Here is a 20,770-nt window from a genome sequence, read left to right as displayed (position 1 = left end):
ACATAATTGTACATAGGTTCTGCCTTATTTTTCTTAATGTTCTTTGACTGTAAAATCAATATTTAGGCATCAGCAAGGGGATTTCTTTTGAGAACTCTGTTTATGGGCGATTGTCCTTCCACTGTAACTTTACCTTGTCCTCTTTGCATCATTGTTCTCATAATTAACAAAAAAAATTAATAAATTCAAAAAAAAAGAAATCGCTCCTGGCAGGCTCGGGGGACCATATGAGATGCTGGGATTTGAACCACCGTCCTTCTGCATACAAATGTTTTACCTCCATGATATCTCTCTGGACCCTATATGTACTAATTCTTAAGTATTATTTGTGTATAAGAAGACCACTGATTATTTTTTCATGTTAATTTTGTAGCCTGCCACTTTTTTTAATACAAATCTATTTTTTCTAGAAGCTTTTCAGTAGATTCCTTAAGGTATTCTAAATATAGTATCAAGTCATTTGCAGACAGTGAGAGCTTGACTTTTTACTTTCCTATCTGATGTCTTTGATAACATTTTTCTTGCCTGATTGCAATGGCAAGTACTTACAATATTATGTTGAATAGAAGTGGCAAGGTGAGGGCTGCTTATTGCTGTTCCATATTTTAGAGGAAAGGCTTTCAGTTTTTTCCCATTGAGTATAATATTTGCTATGAGATTGTGGAAAATGGCATTGACTATATTGAGAAAATTTTGAGGAAGTGTCTGTTCATTTCTTCTCCTCATTTTTTGATGGGGTTACATGTTTTTTTTTCTTGTGAAGTTCTGTCACTGTCTTGTATATTTTAAATATTGGCCCCTCATCAGATGGGTTGGGTGAACAGTTTCTCCCATTCAGTGAGTGGTTTTTGTATCCTAGGCACTATTTCCTTTGAGGTACAGAAGCTTTTTAGCTTAATATATTCCCATATGTTTATTTCTGCTTCTACTTTTTTTGGACAGATCTGTTTCCTCCTTGAAGATGTCTTTAATCTTAATGTCATCTTTCCCATCTTGTTGATTTGAGTTTTTTTTTATCATGACCAGATGTTGGACCTTATCAGTGAAGAACGCTTACATTTTCTCTGCACATATTGATATAATTTTATGACCTTTATTTTTCATTTTTATATGGTGTATTACATTGACTGACTTACGTCTGCTAAACCATCCTTGATTTCTGGATCTCTGGAATGAATACTCCTTGGTCATGGTGAATGCACTTCTTGATGTGCAATTGGATCCTATTTGCTAGAATTTTGTTGAAATTTTTTGCATATGTTTTCTTCAAGAATATTGGTCTGCAATTCTTTTTTTTTTTGTGTGACATCTCTGTCTCTACTCTTGTAATCAGAATGATATTAGCTTTATAAGAAATACTTTAGGAAAGGTTTTGTTTCTTCAATATCTTGGAAGAGGCTGAAAAGAATTGGCAATAAGTCCTCTTGAAACATTTTTTAAAATAATTTTTATTATGACCAACGTGAATTACAAATCTTTCACAGTAATATTTAAGGTACATATTGACATTGAATCTGGGGTATTCCCACCACCAGGGTTGTCCTCCCTCCATCCCTATTCCCAGCATCCCCCTCCATTGACCCTGGTCTGCTAGTATAAATGGTTCCCTTTGTGTATAGTTTGTTGTAGATTGGGTATCAATTTTGTTGTTGTTGACTTTGAGTTTGGTGTTTAAGTCTGATTATTTTTTATTTCTATTCAATGTTCATATGGTTGCTTGGTCCTGGTACCATTCATTTTTCCCCTCAATTTATGAGGCAAAACAAGATGATTCAAGTTATGTGGTTCTGTTTGAAAAAAAGAAAAAGAAAAAAAAGACAAAACAAAACCAGCAGGAGTTCATAAATATCAATTTAAAAGAAGAAAAAGAAAAAAAGAAAAACATAATGGAGAAACAAAAGAAGCACACACACACACACACACACAAACAACAACAAAAATAAATGAAGTAAAACTCAAACAAGCAAACAAAAAAAAAAACCCAGCAACTACAAAAAAAAGCAGCACAGCAACAAATACAACAACCAAATAATAATCATGAGAACAAAAAGAAAAAAAGAAAAAAAAACAAAGGAGGGACAGTGTGGCATTTTAAACAATTCACTAGTGAATCCATCTGAGCCTGTGCTTTTTAATTTTAGGAAGATTTTGTATTACCATTTAAATTTCTAGATCATTGTGGTTTAATCTTGAGAGGTTATAGGAGTCCACAAATTTTTTCATTTCTTCCAGATTCTCTTGTTTTGTGGAATAGAGTTTCTCAAAGTAATCTCTGACTACCCTTTACATTTCTTTAGTGTCTGCAGTAAGCCCCTCCCCCTTTTTATTTATAATTCAGCTTACTAAGTTTCTCTGTAACTATTTCATTGTGAGTTTGGCTAATGGTTTATTCATCTTGTTTATTGTTATAAAAAAATCCTATTGCTTTCATTGATCTTTCATATTGCTTTTTGTATTTCCAATTTATTAGTTTCTACTCTAAGCTTTATTGTTTTTGTCTACTATTTTTGGTTCATTTTGCTAATTTTTTTTTTTTTTTGGTTTTTGGGCTACACCCAGCTGTGTTCAGGGGTTACTCCTGGCTGTCTGCTCAGAAACAGTTCCTGGCAGGCACGGGGGACCATATGGGACACTGGGATTCGAACCAATCACCTTAGGTCCTGGATCAGCTTCTTGCAAGGCAAACACCACTGTGCTATCTCTCCGGGCCCATTTTGCTAATTTTTTGCCAATTTTTAAGCTGTGCCATTTAATTATTTATGTAGACCTCTTCATTATTTCTGATGAATGCTTGAAAAGCTATAGATTTTCCTCTTACTGCCAGTTTTGCTGTGTCTTAAAATTCTGATAATTCCTGCCTTCATTCTTGTGTGTTTCCAAGGATTTTTAATTTCCCTTTTGATTTTATCTCTGGTCCACTGGTTGTTCAGTAGTGATCTGTTTAATTTTCAGATGTTGAAGTATTTTTCTATGGCTGTGATTTACTTCTAATTTCAGTGCATGATGAACTGAAAAGGTAGTTCTTATGATTCCTATACTCTTGATTTTATGGAGGTATGTTTTATATTCCATCCTGTGGTCTATCTTGGAAAATGACCCATATTCATTGGAGAATAATGTGTATCCAGTTTTCTGGGGATGAAGAGCCATAAATATGTATATGTACACATATACATAAATACATATATACCCTATATTATATACCATACATATATATTAAACCTTTCCCTTTCATTTCTTACTTCAGAGCTAATATATTCTTGTTGGGTTTTAGGTTGGTTAATCTATCAAGAAGTGACAGGATAGTGTTGAAGTCTTCTACTATTATTGTGTTGCAATGGATATATTTTTGTCATATCTGTCAGCAATTGTTTTAAATATTTTGATGCCCCTCATTGGGTGCATATATGTTTAGTAATGTGATTTCTTCCTAGTGCACATATTTCTTTATTATTAAGAAATGCTTATATCTGTTCCTTAAAGTCTTTTGAAGTCTAAAGTCTGTGTCATCTGATATAAGTATGGTCAACCCTAGCTTTTATAAGGTAGTTAGTTGTTTGCTTAAATGATTATTTTTCAACCCTTGACTTTGAGTTTATGTTTTCTCTGATTATCCAGATGTGTTTCTTATAGGCAGCAAAACTTTAGATTCAACATTTTGAGGCATTTTGCCAACCTCTTTCTCTTATAACTGGTGCATTTAATCCATTGATATTGAGAAAAATGATTGTCATAGGATAGGATTTCATGTCATCTTTTTTGTAGAATTTTGATGTTTGTTAGGCATGCCTTGCTTTAAAGTAGTTCTTTCTGTTCTTCTCTTCAGGTTGTTTTTGAGTCTATAAATTTCATTAGCTGTTATTTGTCCATGAAGCTATGTATCTTTCCTTTAACCTTGAATATAAATCTGGCTGTGTAAAGTACTTAGCGAAGCACTCATTTTGTTGATTTTTGTCACTGTATCCCATCCCTGCCTTCAGGCCTTGAGGGTTGCTCCTGTGTACATAATTACTCATGTTTTATCTTGCTGCCTAAAGTATTCTATTTTTATCTGTGGTATTCATCATTGTAAGTATGATGTACTTAAGTTGTTTTTTGATTGTTTATTTTTGTTTGTTTGGTTTTGCTTTTTGGGCCATACCCGGTGATGCTCAGGAGTTACTCCTTTCTATGCACTCAGAAATCGCTCCTGGCTTGTGGGACCATATGTGATGCTGGGAAATTGAACCATGGTCTGTCCTAGGTTAGCATGTGAAAGGCAAATGCCCTACCGCTTGCACCACCGCTCTAGCTCCATTGTTTATTTTTTTATTTCTTTTAGCTGGTACTCTTCAGACATGCAAGATTTGGTTGCTTGCACTTTTTAGCTTTGGGAGTTTCTCTGCAATTATGTCTTGAGTAGTGATTCTTGATGGAGATTTTCTTTCTGAGCCCTGGGATTCCAATAATTCTTATGTTGTTTCTATTGAGTTTATCCCAGACTTCTAGTTTTATCTGTTCATATTCTTTGAGGATTGTTTCCATTGTCTAATTATTTCTTTTAAGGCTCTTTCCCAACATCTCCTGTTTTATGGAACTGTTATGCAACTCATCTTCTAGCTCATTGATTTTATCATAGCAGTAGTTATTCTACTAAGGAGGCATTCCAGTGAGATTTTCATTACAACTACCAAGTTTTTCAGCCCTGATATTTTGGTTTAAATTTTTCTCATTTCTACTTTCATATCTTCTTAATTATTTTTTGTGGTTTATTCAGTTTATTCTATGGATTCTTTGAGTTATTTGAGCATCCTCAAAATTTTCTCTCTAATGTCTTTGTTGAAAGACTATTTCAGTGGCTGGTACTTGTTATGTCTTCAGACCCTCTATCTTTATACCCTATGCATGGTGTGGTTTTCTTCATTGCTTTACCACTGTGTGCTTTGCAGTATGGTGTTTTGGAGAGAGATGAGTCTCCTGGCATTTCTTGTCCCCCCCCCCCCTTCTTTAGGGAAGAATACAAATGCACTACCACAAATTATGTAGTTGAGTTTCCTACATTTGGGGAAATCGCAGGGGTCAGCACATCCAAAGTTCAATGGATAAGCCTCACCCTAGGAAAACCACCTTCATGATCATGATATCTCCCCCTGGCAAATAAGTCCTTTTGGGCAGATGGTACTTACCTGCTCTCTGTAGAAAAATATTTATATTAAAATAAATTTAAAATATTTAACACATAACACAAAATGAATGGTTGAAGTATTGGCACCATTTAAATTAAAGCATTAATATTTATTTTATAAAAAAAATACAGTAAGTGACAAAGAGTAGTATCTTCCAGGTACCAGAGATTAAAAACCATTATCACTCTCAGGAATATTTATGAAATCTCTTTTGAATACATATCAAGTGCTGCCCCAAGGAAAAAGTATACACACAATATTAAATGTGCCTGGATCTATGGAAGACATCAAATACTTGAAAAAATAAGATTTAACTATGAACCATGCCAACCATTCTATTCTCATATTTAAATGACAAACCAATTTATTGCTTTGGAAATTTCCCTCTATTCATCTCTCTTATCAAAATATTTCTTAAGTGTTTCCCATAGGATAATTTAAATAACTCTTATTTGAATTTAATTGTAAACTAAATGATTCAGCAGGCTCATATAATGACCAAATTAAAATACCCACTTGCCTATAGCCTTATTTTTATCTGTGGTATTCATCATTGTAAGTATGATGTACTTATAGCCTTATTATACTATTTAATGCAAATAGACAATATTCATTATTTGACTTGTTTTTAAAAGCTTTCCTTCAGTCTGATTTAATCCTGACAATCACTTCCAACCAAATAACTTAGAACCGAAATATCAACCTTAAAATAATCATAACTTCTGCAAAAATTGTGTCATGTTTATTTAATTCCTTAATTATTGTTACTTATTTATTCTAGTTTGCACTTAACTTGCAAATTTATCTAGCAGAAATGATAAAGTGAAGTGCAAAGAATGAATTAGTGACTAAATTCCCTTTTAAATTATGTTTGCGTTTTTTTTCTATTTTAACCTTTGATGTTTGAGGGGCCTAAAGGTAGTTTTATAAAAATAGAGGTGAGTTCAGGGGAAGAGTAATAATTTCTGTAAGAAGGAGTCATTAAATGGAGGAGGAGAAGAAGGAGGAGGGAGAGGAAATAGGAGAGAAAGAAGAGGGAGGTGAGGAGAAGTGAAAGAATGAGAATCAGAGAAGGAAAAATAATAAGAGAAAAAGGATCAGAAATTAGAAAGGGGAGGAAAGATGGAAAGAATAGCTGAAATTATTCTCTCCTCTTATTCTGGTTGTTTTGCTAAAAAATCAAACAAAGGTAATGTCTTCTTATCAATTAAATATTAGGATGAGTATTTTCTTTTTTTTTTTTTTGTTTTTTTTTTTTTTGGGCCACACTGGCAGTGCTCAGGGGTTATTCCTGGCTGTCTGCTCACAAATAGCTCCTGGCAGGCACGGGGGACCATATGGGACACCGGGATTCGAACCAACCACCTTTGGTCCTGGATCGGCTGCTTGCAAGGCAAACGCCACTGTGCTATCTCTCCAGGCCCAGGATGAATATTTTCTACTGCATCACTAAACCTGTCCTTCACAGTGCCAAAAATTACTCTATCAAACTTGGCTTTCCTTTTTCTCTTTTCCTTCCTTGACCCTCTCACTTAAACTGAGTGATTTTTTAATAGTATGGTAGAAATAGTGTTTAATTCTCCAACATACTTTCTGCTCTTTCTCCCTTGAAGCAATAATGGTTCAAAGTTGAACATTGAATAGTTTGGACAAAAACTTGGGAATATATTTTGGGTATTTAGTCTATAAAATGTCATTTTGTACACACGTTGAATTTTGTGTCTCCTTCAAGCTACGAAACATTTATTAGATTTAGTGCTTGGCACAGAACATTAAAAATGAGTCAGTCATTATCTGTCGTCTCCACATGTTATCTTTTTATGAGAAGTAAAAATAGATTTAACATAACACAAACTTTCTGACTGAATCATCATGGATGCCTTCACATAGCATCATTTATTCTTACTGGTCAATTCTATTACAATCTCCATGTTCCAAGATTTAAACGTCTTTGTTGTTTGTATGAGAGAGTAAAAATATGGCATGTGCCTACACTTTCCAAGTAATTGCTATTGCTATTAAATCAACAGCAATTTAGAATTTAAGTATATTTTATTACAAGAATTTACAGGTAAGTAGCTAGGTTATGGAACTTAACCTACTCTTCCCTTTGGCTTTTCACTTCTATATTAAATTCTGGCTAAATTCTGAATAAACTGCCTGAATCCCTGTACGTTAGTTGAACTACAAGTACATGGTCCACCTGAAACAACTAGAAAACATCTACCTCTGAGGCTCAGCCTCATAGATCCATTCATAGATCCATTCCACCAAAATGGAAAACAACCAACCAAACAAAAATCTCTTCTTTTTGGCATGGCTTTCACCATGTTTCTTATTTATCTTTCAAATTCTCTCATTTTTTTATTCAATCTTCATATATAACATGCAAACTTAACCTAAAATATAGAACTTTAGCACTTGCACGCTTGGCATTAGACTATTTGTTGAGCTATTTGAAAAGATATTTGAAAGGAATATATGCCCCTTCCTCTCACTGTGATTACAAAGTATTAAGAAAACAGATGCACATGCTCAGTGAGAAAAAGAAACAGTACAAATTTTCTAACTCAAAAACAAATTAAAGATGTAATGTCATATATGACAAAAGACAGAGATAAAAGGCTACAAGGGGAAAATAGATAAAATTATTTTAGTACAAAAATGTATTGAGGAAAAAGTGTTCTCTAGCAAAAGGAACCAGACAAGCAAAGGAATAAACAATGTAAAAGATGTTTTTTTTTCTGAAGGGACTGAAGGATATTAGCACTGAAAAAATAGGATAATGAACAGATATTTTTGTAATACAAATAAAAAAGACTATATTTAATAACTCCTTGTATACCAATGTAATTATGATGCTATTTTTAGAAATTTTTAAACATTTGATCAAAATATTAACTCAAATATTTCTAACAGATAAACCCAATAGTCTCTTAATCATCAGGAATAACAAAACTATTTCTTACTTATGGAATAATTCAATAGGAGTGTTCCCAATTGATGACTTCCTTCCAAAAACGATTCAAGGGTCCTGGGTCCATAATCCATTGGAATGCACAGTGCTCACAACTACTAGTATTGTTGTAGATAAGGAGTGATCAGGACTAAGAAGGTATCCTAGTACTTAAACATATCAGAGCAGAAAAAAGCATGCATACATCATTTTTGCTCACATGTCATTAAAAGGAAATAATCACATGGTTCAATTTATATATAAGGTAGACAAATGAGCAGGCAGGTCCTAGAATATATAGCTCTTGATGCTGAAGATAACTATAGCAATAGTAAATGATGAACATTAATCTTTAGTGGTCAATTATCTTTCTTTGGCAGGAGCAGAGAGGTACCATGAATAAGTGTGCATCTTAAAATTTCATTCCAGTAGTTCATTCTGATTGCAGGGTGGATTGAAGCAAAGTAAAAACTGAAAGAGTGAAGAGTCTCTGATATGCCTATGGCTTCCATTTAGGTGACTATTACATCTCTACAGTTGTAAAGATAAAAAAAAAAAAGAGAGAAAAGCATTTAAGAAACACTTACAGGTTACATTTCTGGGAATTGATGTTCAAATTCAAAGTAATATTCAAAACATTTAGAAGGAGCTGAAAAATAGATGAGTTAACTTTCAAATCTGGGAAAAAAATAAACAGCTTACAGAACACCAAATTAAGGATGAAGAGCAATTCTGGAGGTAATGAGGAAATCAGGAAGATTACTAAATCGTTTGTATTAGTGATGAGCTTGAAGTAATTATTTGATATACATATATATATATATATACATATATTAAAAAGTCAATTGTTAAACCTGGGCTGGAACATAAAAGAAATAACTAAGTTGGAATTCTATATGTGTGGAATTTCAGAGTGGAATTTCAACATACAATATACAAAATTACTTAGAAGTTGGTAAATTGGAATGCATTGGCCCATGGAGATTTCAATCTTTTCTTTGTCTCTCTTCTACTATAATTTTTTTAGATAAACCAATTTTAACTCTATTAAATTATCTTCACCCTAACTGAAATGGGTAGGACTTTACATGATATTTTTCTCAATATTAAAATGCCACATTTATTTTGAAAAAATGCTTGAGCTTCCATTCAAAATGCCAGACTGAGCAAAATAACCAATAACCATTCTCCTTCAGTTCTGCCTTTAAATGCATGAATTTGCCAAAAACAAAATAAAATAAAAGATAATTAAAGAATATCTCAAACTTTTTTTCTTTTTTGATTTTGGAACTACATCTGCAGTGACTACATCTGCAGTGCTTGGAATTCTAGCTCTACATTCTGATATCACACGCAATGTGGTTCAGGGGGTGTGTTATGGGTGTTATTTGGGATCAAACCAAGGTGTACACAGTTCAGCTCTCTCTATAAATTATTCAAGTGAGGATGTTTTTATGTTTCATTGAACCACTTGATTTAATAAAATTTACAAGGATATATATTTGTGATTAAGTTACAGGTGTACAATGTTCCAACACCAATCGCTTAATGAGTATATCTAAAGAGGTGAATGATCTGCACAAAGAAAATCGCAAAACATCACTTTATAAAATAAAAGAGAGCATGAAGAAGGTAAACACATTTCCTGCTCATGGATTGGAAGGATTAATATTGTTAAAATGCCAATACTGTCCCAAGCATTAAACAGATGCAATGTAGTCCCTATAAGGATACTTAAATGAGTAATAGTAAGAGAATACTCTTAGATACTCAGACCCAGAAAAACTTGTGTTGAATCTGCCTTCGAGTCAGGAGTTTTAATCCCCTGTAGATCAAAGTACAGAACTTTATTAACCCTAAAGGCAAACTTGTTTATACCCACTGACTCAGAGTCTAGACTTGGAAAAAAAAAACAAAACATATCCCAAACCAAGAAGAAAACAGAATTAAATGTATGAAACTGAAATTCTGATCTCTGTAATTTTTAGATTGGAACCTGACTACCATTTAGCACTGTGTAGCAAAGACCTATGTGAAGAAACAATATAATCGCAAACCTAGTGATCTCCTCAGTGCTGAGAGACAAACTGACAACCACAACTTACCACTATACCCAAAGTGTCATTGTATTTTGCACACAGGTTGAATTTTTGCTGTTCAAATATTATAGAAAAAGACAAAAAAATTCTTTAGGAGAGTGATCAAAAGGAAAACTAAACAATATATCTAAGGTCCTAGGAGCAATCCAAACAAAATATTAAATTAGGGCCAGAGATATAGTACAGGGATTTAGACAATTTATCTGGTTCTACTGATCTCCAGCACTACATATGATTCTTCAAAGCACCTCCAAAAGTCATAAAGAATGAACTCTGAGACAGAAAAAGTTAACCCAGAGAACATCAAGTTTCCCTCCCAAGCAAAGGAAAAAAAACTAATAAGTATACTGTTGTTTTTGAAAAAATATGACGGTATAGGTAAGAACTGACATTTTATTAAAAATTATTGTTTGCAAAATATATTTGTAAAAAGTAGATAACTTACAAATATAATAAGATAATCAATATAACATAAAGCATAAGACAAAGTTTGCTTTGTTTGTTTTGTTTTATTTTTTAAGTTTTATTAGAATGCTTGAGGCCTGAAAAATTTATGTGATTTATGAATATTTAAGCAAATTTAGAATCTTTCCATTTTAGCAAGCAGCTTCAAAGTTAGCACTGGAGTCCCGGGAGCACCAACTGGTGTGATTCTGTTAATTTCTAAGTATGTACTTCTGGGATGACTGGTGACTCACAGCACTGCGTGGTTAAAGTAGCACTTTAAAATTGAAAACCTGAAATTCAACCATTCAGCTCAGTTGGCCAAGAATTACCTGGAATGGCCTCCAAGTCCACTAAATAACAGTTGGAAGCCATCCTTTCCCAAAAAATATATTTCAGATCATACTGGGAATAAATATGCTATTAAAATATACTTTAGAATAGATCATACTAAAAATTTTGAAAACCACGTATATTAAAATTAAAATGTATTACTATTTGCTATAAAAATGAGTAAAACACTATATTATATTATTAATAACAATGATTAAATTTGGAAAAATTTTAAAGTACTATTATGTACTTATGTGTTCTAACACATATTTTGTTAGCAATTTGGTTAATAATGGAATGTTCAGTATTATGTGTAAGAAAATTTAAGAATATGTGTAAGAAAATTTAAGATGATAACCAAAAGTATATAACAACAATGCATACTATTCAAATTAATAAAAAAAGAAATACTATATTTGAATTTTTAAAAGAATAGAATATATTAAAGAGAAAAATAACAAGACAAATAATCAACAGTAACCAAAAAAGTCCAAGAAAAACGAAACAGAAACAAATAAAAATTGATATGTTAAGTAAAATAGAAGTACAAAATAGGACATGTTAAGTAAAATAGAAATCAAATTGAGAATGCTACAAATTATAGAAAAGATTTTTTAAGTAATAATGAAGTATTACTTATAAAGTGTAAACTTACAAAGTAAGTTGTACTTACTGGTATTACCTATATATAGTTCTTCAAAGTTAAATTTTATTAAATATTTTATGATTTGCTTTAGTCCAATCTTCAATACCATATTTTCTTCACATAAATAGTATAGAAAAATATTGGCAATTGTTATAGGGAAGAGCCACATCAATCATTGAATTTTGATATAAAAACATTAAATATTTAAAGTACTTATATTTGTGTTCTAACATATTCTTTCCATTAAGTGTCTATATAATTATTAAACTTACTTGAATAATCACCTTTACTAAATATCTGACCTTTGATTTCTAACTCATATGAAGAATGCAGAGAGTAGAGCAAAAGCTTAAATTTGCCTGATCCTTACACATTTTTCCTAGAATGATATGAACCCTATCTACCAAAAGGCACAGTGACTTCACACTGCAAAGAGTGATTATGTGGTGCCAGAGCATTAGCACAGTGGTAGCTTGTTTGCCTTGCATGTAGCCAACCCTGGATGAACAGTGGTTTGATTCCTGGCATCCCATATGGTCCCCTATGCCTGCCAGGAGTGATTTCTGAGCACAGAGCCAGGAGTAACCTCTGAGTGCTGCTGGGTGTGAACCCCCCCAAAAAAGTGACTTATGCTCTAGAATGTATAAATATCTAGCTTGATACCAACCCTTTCTTTTCCTGAGCAGTAACTTCCCACACATAATTTTTAAGGACAAATATGTCGCATCTCATATTATGTTAAAGAAGTAGTTGCAGGTGATAGTAAAACAAATCCAGAACTTAAAGACAGACTTTTATGTTAGTTATACTAAATATTTTGGAGCAATCACATTGTCTGAAAACAAGGCAGATAATAAAAATAATTTGCAATGCCAATTGTGGCTTCATTATAAAACACTACTAAAATATGGTCCCTGAACTAATAAACCTTCCTGCTTTCCAGAAACAAGCAACATGAATTATTCCATGAAGACACTTGTGCAACATCAGGTCAGAGTATCTCTGTGTACAGAGCCAGCACTAACCCCTGATCATCCCTAGATATGCTACTTGCTCCCAAAAAGAAAAAAAACCACAAAAATTAATTTTAGTGTGCAAGTAAACACTGAATAGAAAAGAAGTTATGTTATTTACATACAATTGAGTATTATGTCGCCTTAAGAAAAGATGATGAGATCATGCATTTTACTCCAACTTGCATAAAACTGGAAGGTATCATGGTAAGTGAAGTAAGTCAGAGGGAATACAGACCCTCTGACTTATTTCAATTATCTGTTGTATATAGACAGAACAAAGCAATGGAAGTTATTAAATGATAATGACTTAGTTCAAGGTTATGAAATTGAAAATGCCATGTTAGGGGGAAAGTGACTGGGAGATGGGGTGAAAAGATGGATTGCATATAATACTGGTTGAGGATCTGGACAATATATTTGCCATGAGGTGAGATAACTGTATAAGTATTAAAGCAAACATAAACATTTGCAATATTATAAGCATGCAACCCAAAATATTTTTAACTTTACTTTTTAAATTTTTTAATAAATAAATTCTGTAATTGGATGACCATAAGATACACAGTTATAAAAATGTTCATGATTTAAAACTCTTCTTTAGACTTTACTTCAAAAAAAAAAATCTTTTCTTTACACAACTTACATTCCCAACTATCTGGCACAATAACTCAAATTTGTATTCTCAGTGCATATCAATTAAGTTTTATTAAAAAGGCATTTTTCCATAGTTAGAAACCAAAGGAAACTCTAAGTCAAGTTAGTATCTGCAGTGGCAAAACCGACAATTAATGCTTTCTCTCTTCTAAACTCTGTCCTTAAATTCTCAGCCTCAGGGACTTTCACTTACTTAACTCAGGTTTCTTTTATGCATTTGTTCAGGGTTCCACAGCTTTCCCTGGAAGTATCTGCTCTCAGAAGTACAAACTTCTTTTAAAAGGAGCCATGTCTCTTCCTAGCTGCAAATCTAAACCATACCAGAGTATAACGTTATAAACATATTTCAGTGGTCTTAATAGGACTTTCCATTAGAGATAAAAATGGCAAAGTAGTTTTTCTATATCAGCCCTTACTTGAGGCCAAGTCAGCACTGGGAGATCTGCAAAAGGCCTAAGTACAGCCTAATAGATGAGGTGAGTGACCAGGAAAGCACCTGAGAGAATAGACATCTTTGCCCAGCCCCCTCCCTCATATGGCCCCAAGATTCCAGCAGTAAGGACCACTCTTTTGACACAGTTTCTGAATGGAAATTTAAAATTCAGGCATTTGGGTCTGGGAAATAGTACAGCGGGTAGGGAAGTTGCCTTACATGTGGCCTACCCAATTTCAATACTCAATATTGAATAATATTATTCAATAATTATTCAATAATAATATTGAATAATACAGTCCCCCAAGCCCACGAGTAATTCCTGAGTGCAGAGTCAGGAGTAACCCCTGAGAAGCTCCAGGCATAAATCTGAAAACAAAAACAAAATAAAAGCAACAAAAATAGTCACACATTTGCACTTGCATAGTGTTTTTTTTAAACAACACTGCTATGAATATTCATGTGCAAGTTGTAGGTAACATAGGTTCATGATTTTTGAAAAAAATCTGAAATGTAAGTGCTGGATTATATGGTAAGTATATGTTTAACTTTGTAACAGCCTCTAACATTTTAAAATTTAAAAATACTTTATAAAACAAAACAGTTCACAGTAGTAAATATTTATCCTATTCTGCCAATGTATAAGTAACAAATGTGTTCTTTAGCTACTAATAAGCATGTTCTTTAGTGACATGTTTGAAACATGAATTAAAAAATATCTATAAAACAAATACTAAAATAGTTTTCCTCAAGAACATAGATGAGTGTAACAGTCTTCTAACAAATAAACCATTTTTTATTCCCTCAAGATATAAAATTCTAGTCGTACTTAATGTTTATCAATATATTGTAAAACTTTTTACATTATAGTGTCTTTATAACTTGAAGTTGCAGATCCTTGATGCCATAGTACTAAGTAACTTAAGTTCTTACTGATAGGTTATATAGTTTTCTTTTTATTAATTATTTTTTATTATTAATGTATTTATTTATAAATTTGATTACAAACACAGGGCCGGAGAGATAGCAAGGAGGTAAGACGTTTGCCTTTCATGCAGAAGGACAGTGATTCGAATCACAGCATCCCATATGGTCCCCTGAGCCTGCCAGGAGCGATTTCTGAGCATAGAGCCAGAGTAACCCCTGAGCGCTGCTGGGTGTGACCACAAAAAAAATAAAAAGACAAACATAGTTGTAGTTGGGTTTCAGTCATATAAAAGAAAACCTCCCCTCTCCAGTGCGAAATTCCCATCACCAATGCCCCAAATCTCCCGCCTTCCTACCCCCCCACCTGTATTTGAGACAGGCTTTCTACTTCCCTCATTCATTCACATTATTATGTTAGTTTTCAGTGTAGTTATTCTCTAAATGCACTCACCACTCGCTGGAACTTCCAGCCCTCATTTCTATTGTCTCTGAGAATTATTATAAAAATGTCTTTTATTTTTCTTAAAACCCATAAATGAGTGATTCTGTTCTATGTCTATCTCTCTCCCTCTGACTTACTTCACTCAGCATAATAGATTCCATATAATTTTCTTTTATGATATGTTAAAGTCTTTGAGATATGGGGAAGAGAGAGAGAGAGAATACATCAGGTAGAGCATTTGCTTTGCACTTGACTGACCTGGATCTAGTCCCTAGCATTCAATATGCATCCCTGCACACTGCCAGAAGTAATTTCTAAATGCAAAATCAGTAGTAATCACTGAGTATTATTGAATTTATTCCCCCAAAAAACAAACAAAATGATCTTTGAGAATTTTTAAAAGACTTTTTGCAAAGAGTCACTTTACAAATATTTTCTATAAAATATCTATATTTTTTAGAGAAATATGCCAAATATTGTTGAAATTTATATGCAGTAATAAGTCCCTTCCCCAAAACACCCAAACCAGCCTTAAGGGGAAAAAATAAGAGGCTTCTCCCTTTCAAACTTTACACTATACTAAATTGTAAAATATACAATACAATGCTATACTATACATACTGTAGTTTTTCAGGATTTTTTTGGGGGGATCACACCCAGTGTACTCAAAGGATACTCCTGACTCTGCTCTCATAAATAACTCCTAGCAGGCATGGGGGATCATATGGGATGCCGGGATTTGGACCATCATCTGTCCTGGAACAGCTGTGTGCAAGGCAAACTCTCTAATGCTGTTCTATCTCTCTGGCCCTATACTGTAATTTTTATACAATAAAAGCAATGTGGGAGTGAAATAAAGACAAACTCTCAGACTAGTGGAACAGATAGGATATCTAAGAGAAATTCTTCAGTCATATTGAAAACTATTCTTTAACAAAGGAATAAAGAGTATAAATGCATTAAGTATAAATGCATTAAGCATTTAAACACATAGAGTTGGGAAAAGTGATCAATATGTGTATTTAAAGAGAAGAAAAACTCAGACACTATCTCATACCATACACAAAACTTAATCATAATAATTAAACACTTTTATGTTAGAATAAATTAATAAAGTATATTGATGGAAAAATAAAATAACTCTCCATGAAATCAAACCTAAAATCATCTTCAATAATTCAATGTCATGGTTAAGCAAATGAAAAAATAAATGGACTACATTAAATTAAGAAGCTTCTAAATCACAAAATAAATAATAATTGAGTTAAAAATATACCCCACAAACTGGGAGAAAATATTTTCCCATCATTTACCTTATAAAGGATCAATATCCAAGGTACATAAAATATAAAAAGTCTAATAAACAATGCTTTCAAAAATAGTGAATAAGTGAATAATAGTGAATAAGACATTTCCTGAAACAAGGCGTTGAGATGTTCTTTGTCAGTTACCATCAGGAAAATGTAAATTAAAACAATGATATATCAACTCACATGAGTGAGACTGACACACATAAATATTAACAAAAAAGTGATATTGGGGTAGACATGGTGGAAAAGTGCTCTCATCTACTGTTGGTAGAAATGCAGACTGTTTCAACCTCTTTGAGAAAAAATGTGGGGCCTGAGAGATAGCGTGGAGGTAAAGCATTTGCCTTGCATGCAGAAGGACAGTGGTTCAAAATCCCGGCATCCCACATGGTCCCCTGAGCTTGCCAGGAGTGATTTCTGAGTGTGGATCCAGGAGTAACTCCTGAGCGTGGCCGGATGTGACCCAAACCGAGAGAGAGAGAGAAAATTTGACATTTCTATAAAAGAAAAGTAGAAATTAAAATCTCATGTTATCCAGAAATTTCACTTTTTGACATTAATCCAAAGGACACCAAGATATTATTTAAAAGACATTTACATCCAAAGTTTATTGTAGCACTATTTACTATAGACAAAATCTTGAAAAAAATCTGAGTATCCAAGAACAGATGACTGTATAAAGAAACTGGTTTCTATATTCCTATACACAATGAAATACTTCTTGACTATAAGAAAGAAGAAATAATAAAATTTGCTACTATATGGATTAAACTAGAGAGATATCATGCTGAGTAAAATCAGTCAGAAGAAGAGGGACAGATATAGAATTATTTCCCTTATATGTGTGACATAAAAAAAATCAGTGATAAATCAATAAAAGACCAAAGGAACCAGGTCTAGAAACTTGGACTACAAAAATGAGCTTAACTGGTTGAGGGAGAAATGAGAGGAAACCTTTGGGCATTGGATGAGAAAAGCATAAACTCTGGTGGTGGGTGTGGTATTGGAACACTGTATGCATGAAACATTATTAAGAGAAGTATTATAAGCCATGGTGTTTAAAATAAACAATATATACAAATTTAATAAAAAATAAAATTTTGGTACACTACAAAGTTTCTAGACTGAGCACCAGAGAGTTAGAATATGACTATGAGCTCTAATACGTATATGTGTGACTTTCCAAAATAATTTATTCCCAAAATGATAATCCTAGTTTTCAGAGAGAGTCTTATATTTATTTAAAGAAATAAAAAGACTAGATTATTTTTATTTTTGGAAGGGTGAGTCACACCAAGTGGCTCTCAGAGGTTATTCCTTGCTCTGCCCACAGAAATCACTCCTGTCAGTGCCTTGTATATTTGGGATATTAGTCCCTTATTTAATGGGTATTGGGTGAATAGTTTCTCCCACTCAATGCGTGGCTCTTGTATTCTGGGCACTATTTCCTTTGAGGTGCAGAAGCTTCTCAGTTTAATATATTCCCATCTATTTGTCTCTGCTTCCACTTGTTTGGAGAGTGCTATTTCCTCCTTAAATATGTCTTTAGTCTCAATGTCATGGAGTGTTTTACCTATGTGTTGTTCTATATACCTTATGGTTTCAGGTCTGATATCAAGGTCTTTAATCCATTTAGATTTTATGTTCATGCATGGTGTTAGCTAGGGGTCTGAGTTCGCTTTTCTGCAAGTGGCAAACCAGTTGTGCCAATATCACTTATTGAAGAGGCTTCCTTGCTCCATTTAGGATTTCTTGCTCCTTTATAAAAAATTAGGTGCTTGTATATCTGGGGAACATTCTCTGAGTACCCAAGCCTATTCCACTGATCTGAGGGTCTGTCTTTATTCCAATACCATGCTGTTTTGATAACTAATGCTTTGTAATACAGTTTAAAATTGGGGAAAGTAATGCTTCCCATATTCCTTTTCCGAAGCCTTGCTTTAGCCATTCGAGGGTGTTTATTGTTCCAAATGAATTTTAGAAATGAACCACTTCTTTGAATAATGTCATGGATATCTTTAGAGGGATCACATTACATCTGTACAATGATTTGGGAAGTGTTGCCATTTTAATTATGTTAATCCTGCCAATCTATGAGCAAGATATGCATTTCCATTTCTGCGAGTCCTTTTATTTCTTGGAGCAGGGTTTTATAATTTTCTTTATAGAGGTCCTTTATGTCTTTAGTCAAGTTGACTCCAAGATATTTAAGTTTGTGTGGCAGGCTCTGGGAAAATAATGGGATGCAGGGCTTTGAACCTGTGTCAGTCCTGGCTTGGCCACATACAAGGTAAATTCCCTACCTGCTCGGTTATCTCTCAGGTCCCTAGTTTATTTAGAAAGTGATTTTACCTTTCCCACTGTAGTTTATGACTAAAGTTTATAATTCTTCATGACATAGCAATTAAATTCTGTAACCTATGTGAAACTGGAAAGAAACTTTGAAGAGCTTATCTAGCTCCAGCCAATATTGAAATTTCAAAAGTTTAACATAAATAACATGCCACAACTACATAGCAGATATAAGTAATTACAGAATTCTTGACTCTACTATTTATATAATAGTTTGAAAACTCTGACATCAGAGGGAGTCCTCTGACAGTAGAGCTAGGCAAGGTAAGTTTTTTAAGCATGAACATTTTCATTTGCATTCCTTGCATTCATACACATAATAGAGGAAGTTATTATGAGTGAACAGGCATGATTCTGAGTCCTGGCATCTATCTAAGAAAGCTACTGCATCCTGGTTTTGCAGGTGCATTCCAATTAGGACACAGGCTCAGTGTCCTTTGCCCAGGCAACTTGTTTATAGAGGTGTGACAATTATGAGCATTACCATGCAGATCACGTTTGCACTCTAGAATGAGATCCATAAACTGACATATACATAGTCATAGGTATAGTCCTCAATAATTACAGAACCCAATTCTCAGGGGGTGTTAATGTTTATAGAAGGCTAGTTAAACTTGGAGAGGATCTGGGATCACAGGGCTGCTTGTATCCTTCAGTTACAAAGTTAAAGAAAAATATTTCCAGGCTGTCAATATATAAGTGCTAGTGCAGAGTGGACAATTGAAGCTTGTTCTTAGGACCAGGTTAAAGCCACTGGACCTGATTTGTATGGTCTCAAATCTCTTGATTGCTGAACCATAGCCTGAAGTTTCACTTTCCCTGAACAACACGAATTTAATGGACTGTGATGATTGGTCTTACACTGTAACTCTGTTCCTTGACTTAAGCAAACAATGTAGTTACACATTGGTTTGTAACATTTCAAGACCTGCTAGGAAAGAAGGGTCCATTGTAAACCTTTGAAACAGAAAGAACCCAGACATACTGAGATTGTTCCAAGTAACATGAAACTGCTTGTCTTCATTCACTTAAAGGCAACAAAGAAGGACAGGCAAGGTGATTTGGTTCCATAAGTTTAAAATCTGTAAGTTTGGGATAGATAAGTCAGGTATGTAAAAAAAAATTTCAATAAAGGGCAAGAGGTCATGTGCTAAATCTGTTGGAAAGTATAGAAGTTAGGTCATGAAAAATTCAAAATTTTGAAAGACTGAAAAAATGAAGGAAAGGTTTCCAAAAAATGGAATTTGAAATGATACTTAATGAATGCTGAGTATAGAGTGGATCAGAATATGAAAATGTGTCAAACGTTCATCTTACAAGGAAGAAACTAGCCTGAGTGTCCAGAATGCAAAGCATAAGATCATGTTTAATTGGTGAAGTTCCTTAAAAGATATCAGGCTTTAACGCAGACATAAATGTAGGTAACAACACTTTTTTTTCACTTTGGAATCAAACTTTATTCTCAGATATCCAAAAAAACTACCTAAAATTGCCAAAGCAACAAGATGATATAAGTTCTTGGTCATTCGGAAAACTGACCATAAATAAAATAAAATTTTAGGAATTTAAAGTAGAAGTAACAATATAAATGTACTTTTTGGGTGGGATGGAATGTTATTCTGTTTTTTTTTAATTTTTATTGTGAACAAAGTCAATTATAAGTATTTCACAGTAATATTTAAGGTACAGAGTGACAATGAATCAGGGGTATTCCCACCATCAGTGTTGTCCTCCCTCCACCCTTGTTCCCAGCATGCATCCTATATCTCCCTCCTTTGCCCCAGGATTGCTAGTGTAACTTGTCCCCTCTGTGTATAGTTTGTTGTAGATTGGGTATTGATTCTGTTGTCTTTGACTTTGGGTTTGGTGTTTAAGTCTGATCATTTTTTATTTCTATTCAATGATCATATGACTGTTTGGTCCTGGTATTATTCAATTTTTCCCTCAATTTATGAGGCAGAACAAGATGATTCAAGTTATGTGGTTCTGTTTA

At 33.4% G+C, this 20,770-nt stretch overlaps 1 pseudogene; it reads right to left on the bottom strand.

The window, feature by feature from the left end:
- Positions 1 to 4,986: 4,986 nt before the first annotated feature.
- On the bottom strand, positions 4,987 to 5,140 carry LOC126014894 (uncharacterized; annotated as a pseudogene).
- Positions 5,141 to 20,770: the final 15,630 nt, after the last annotated feature.

This window comes from Suncus etruscus, chromosome 7 (genome assembly GCF_024139225.1).
Source record: "Suncus etruscus isolate mSunEtr1 chromosome 7, mSunEtr1.pri.cur, whole genome shotgun sequence".
Classification (NCBI taxonomy): domain Eukaryota; kingdom Metazoa; phylum Chordata; class Mammalia; order Eulipotyphla; family Soricidae; genus Suncus; species Suncus etruscus.
Note: the sequence above shows the minus strand (reverse complement) of the source record. Positions and strands in the feature narration are given on the sequence as shown.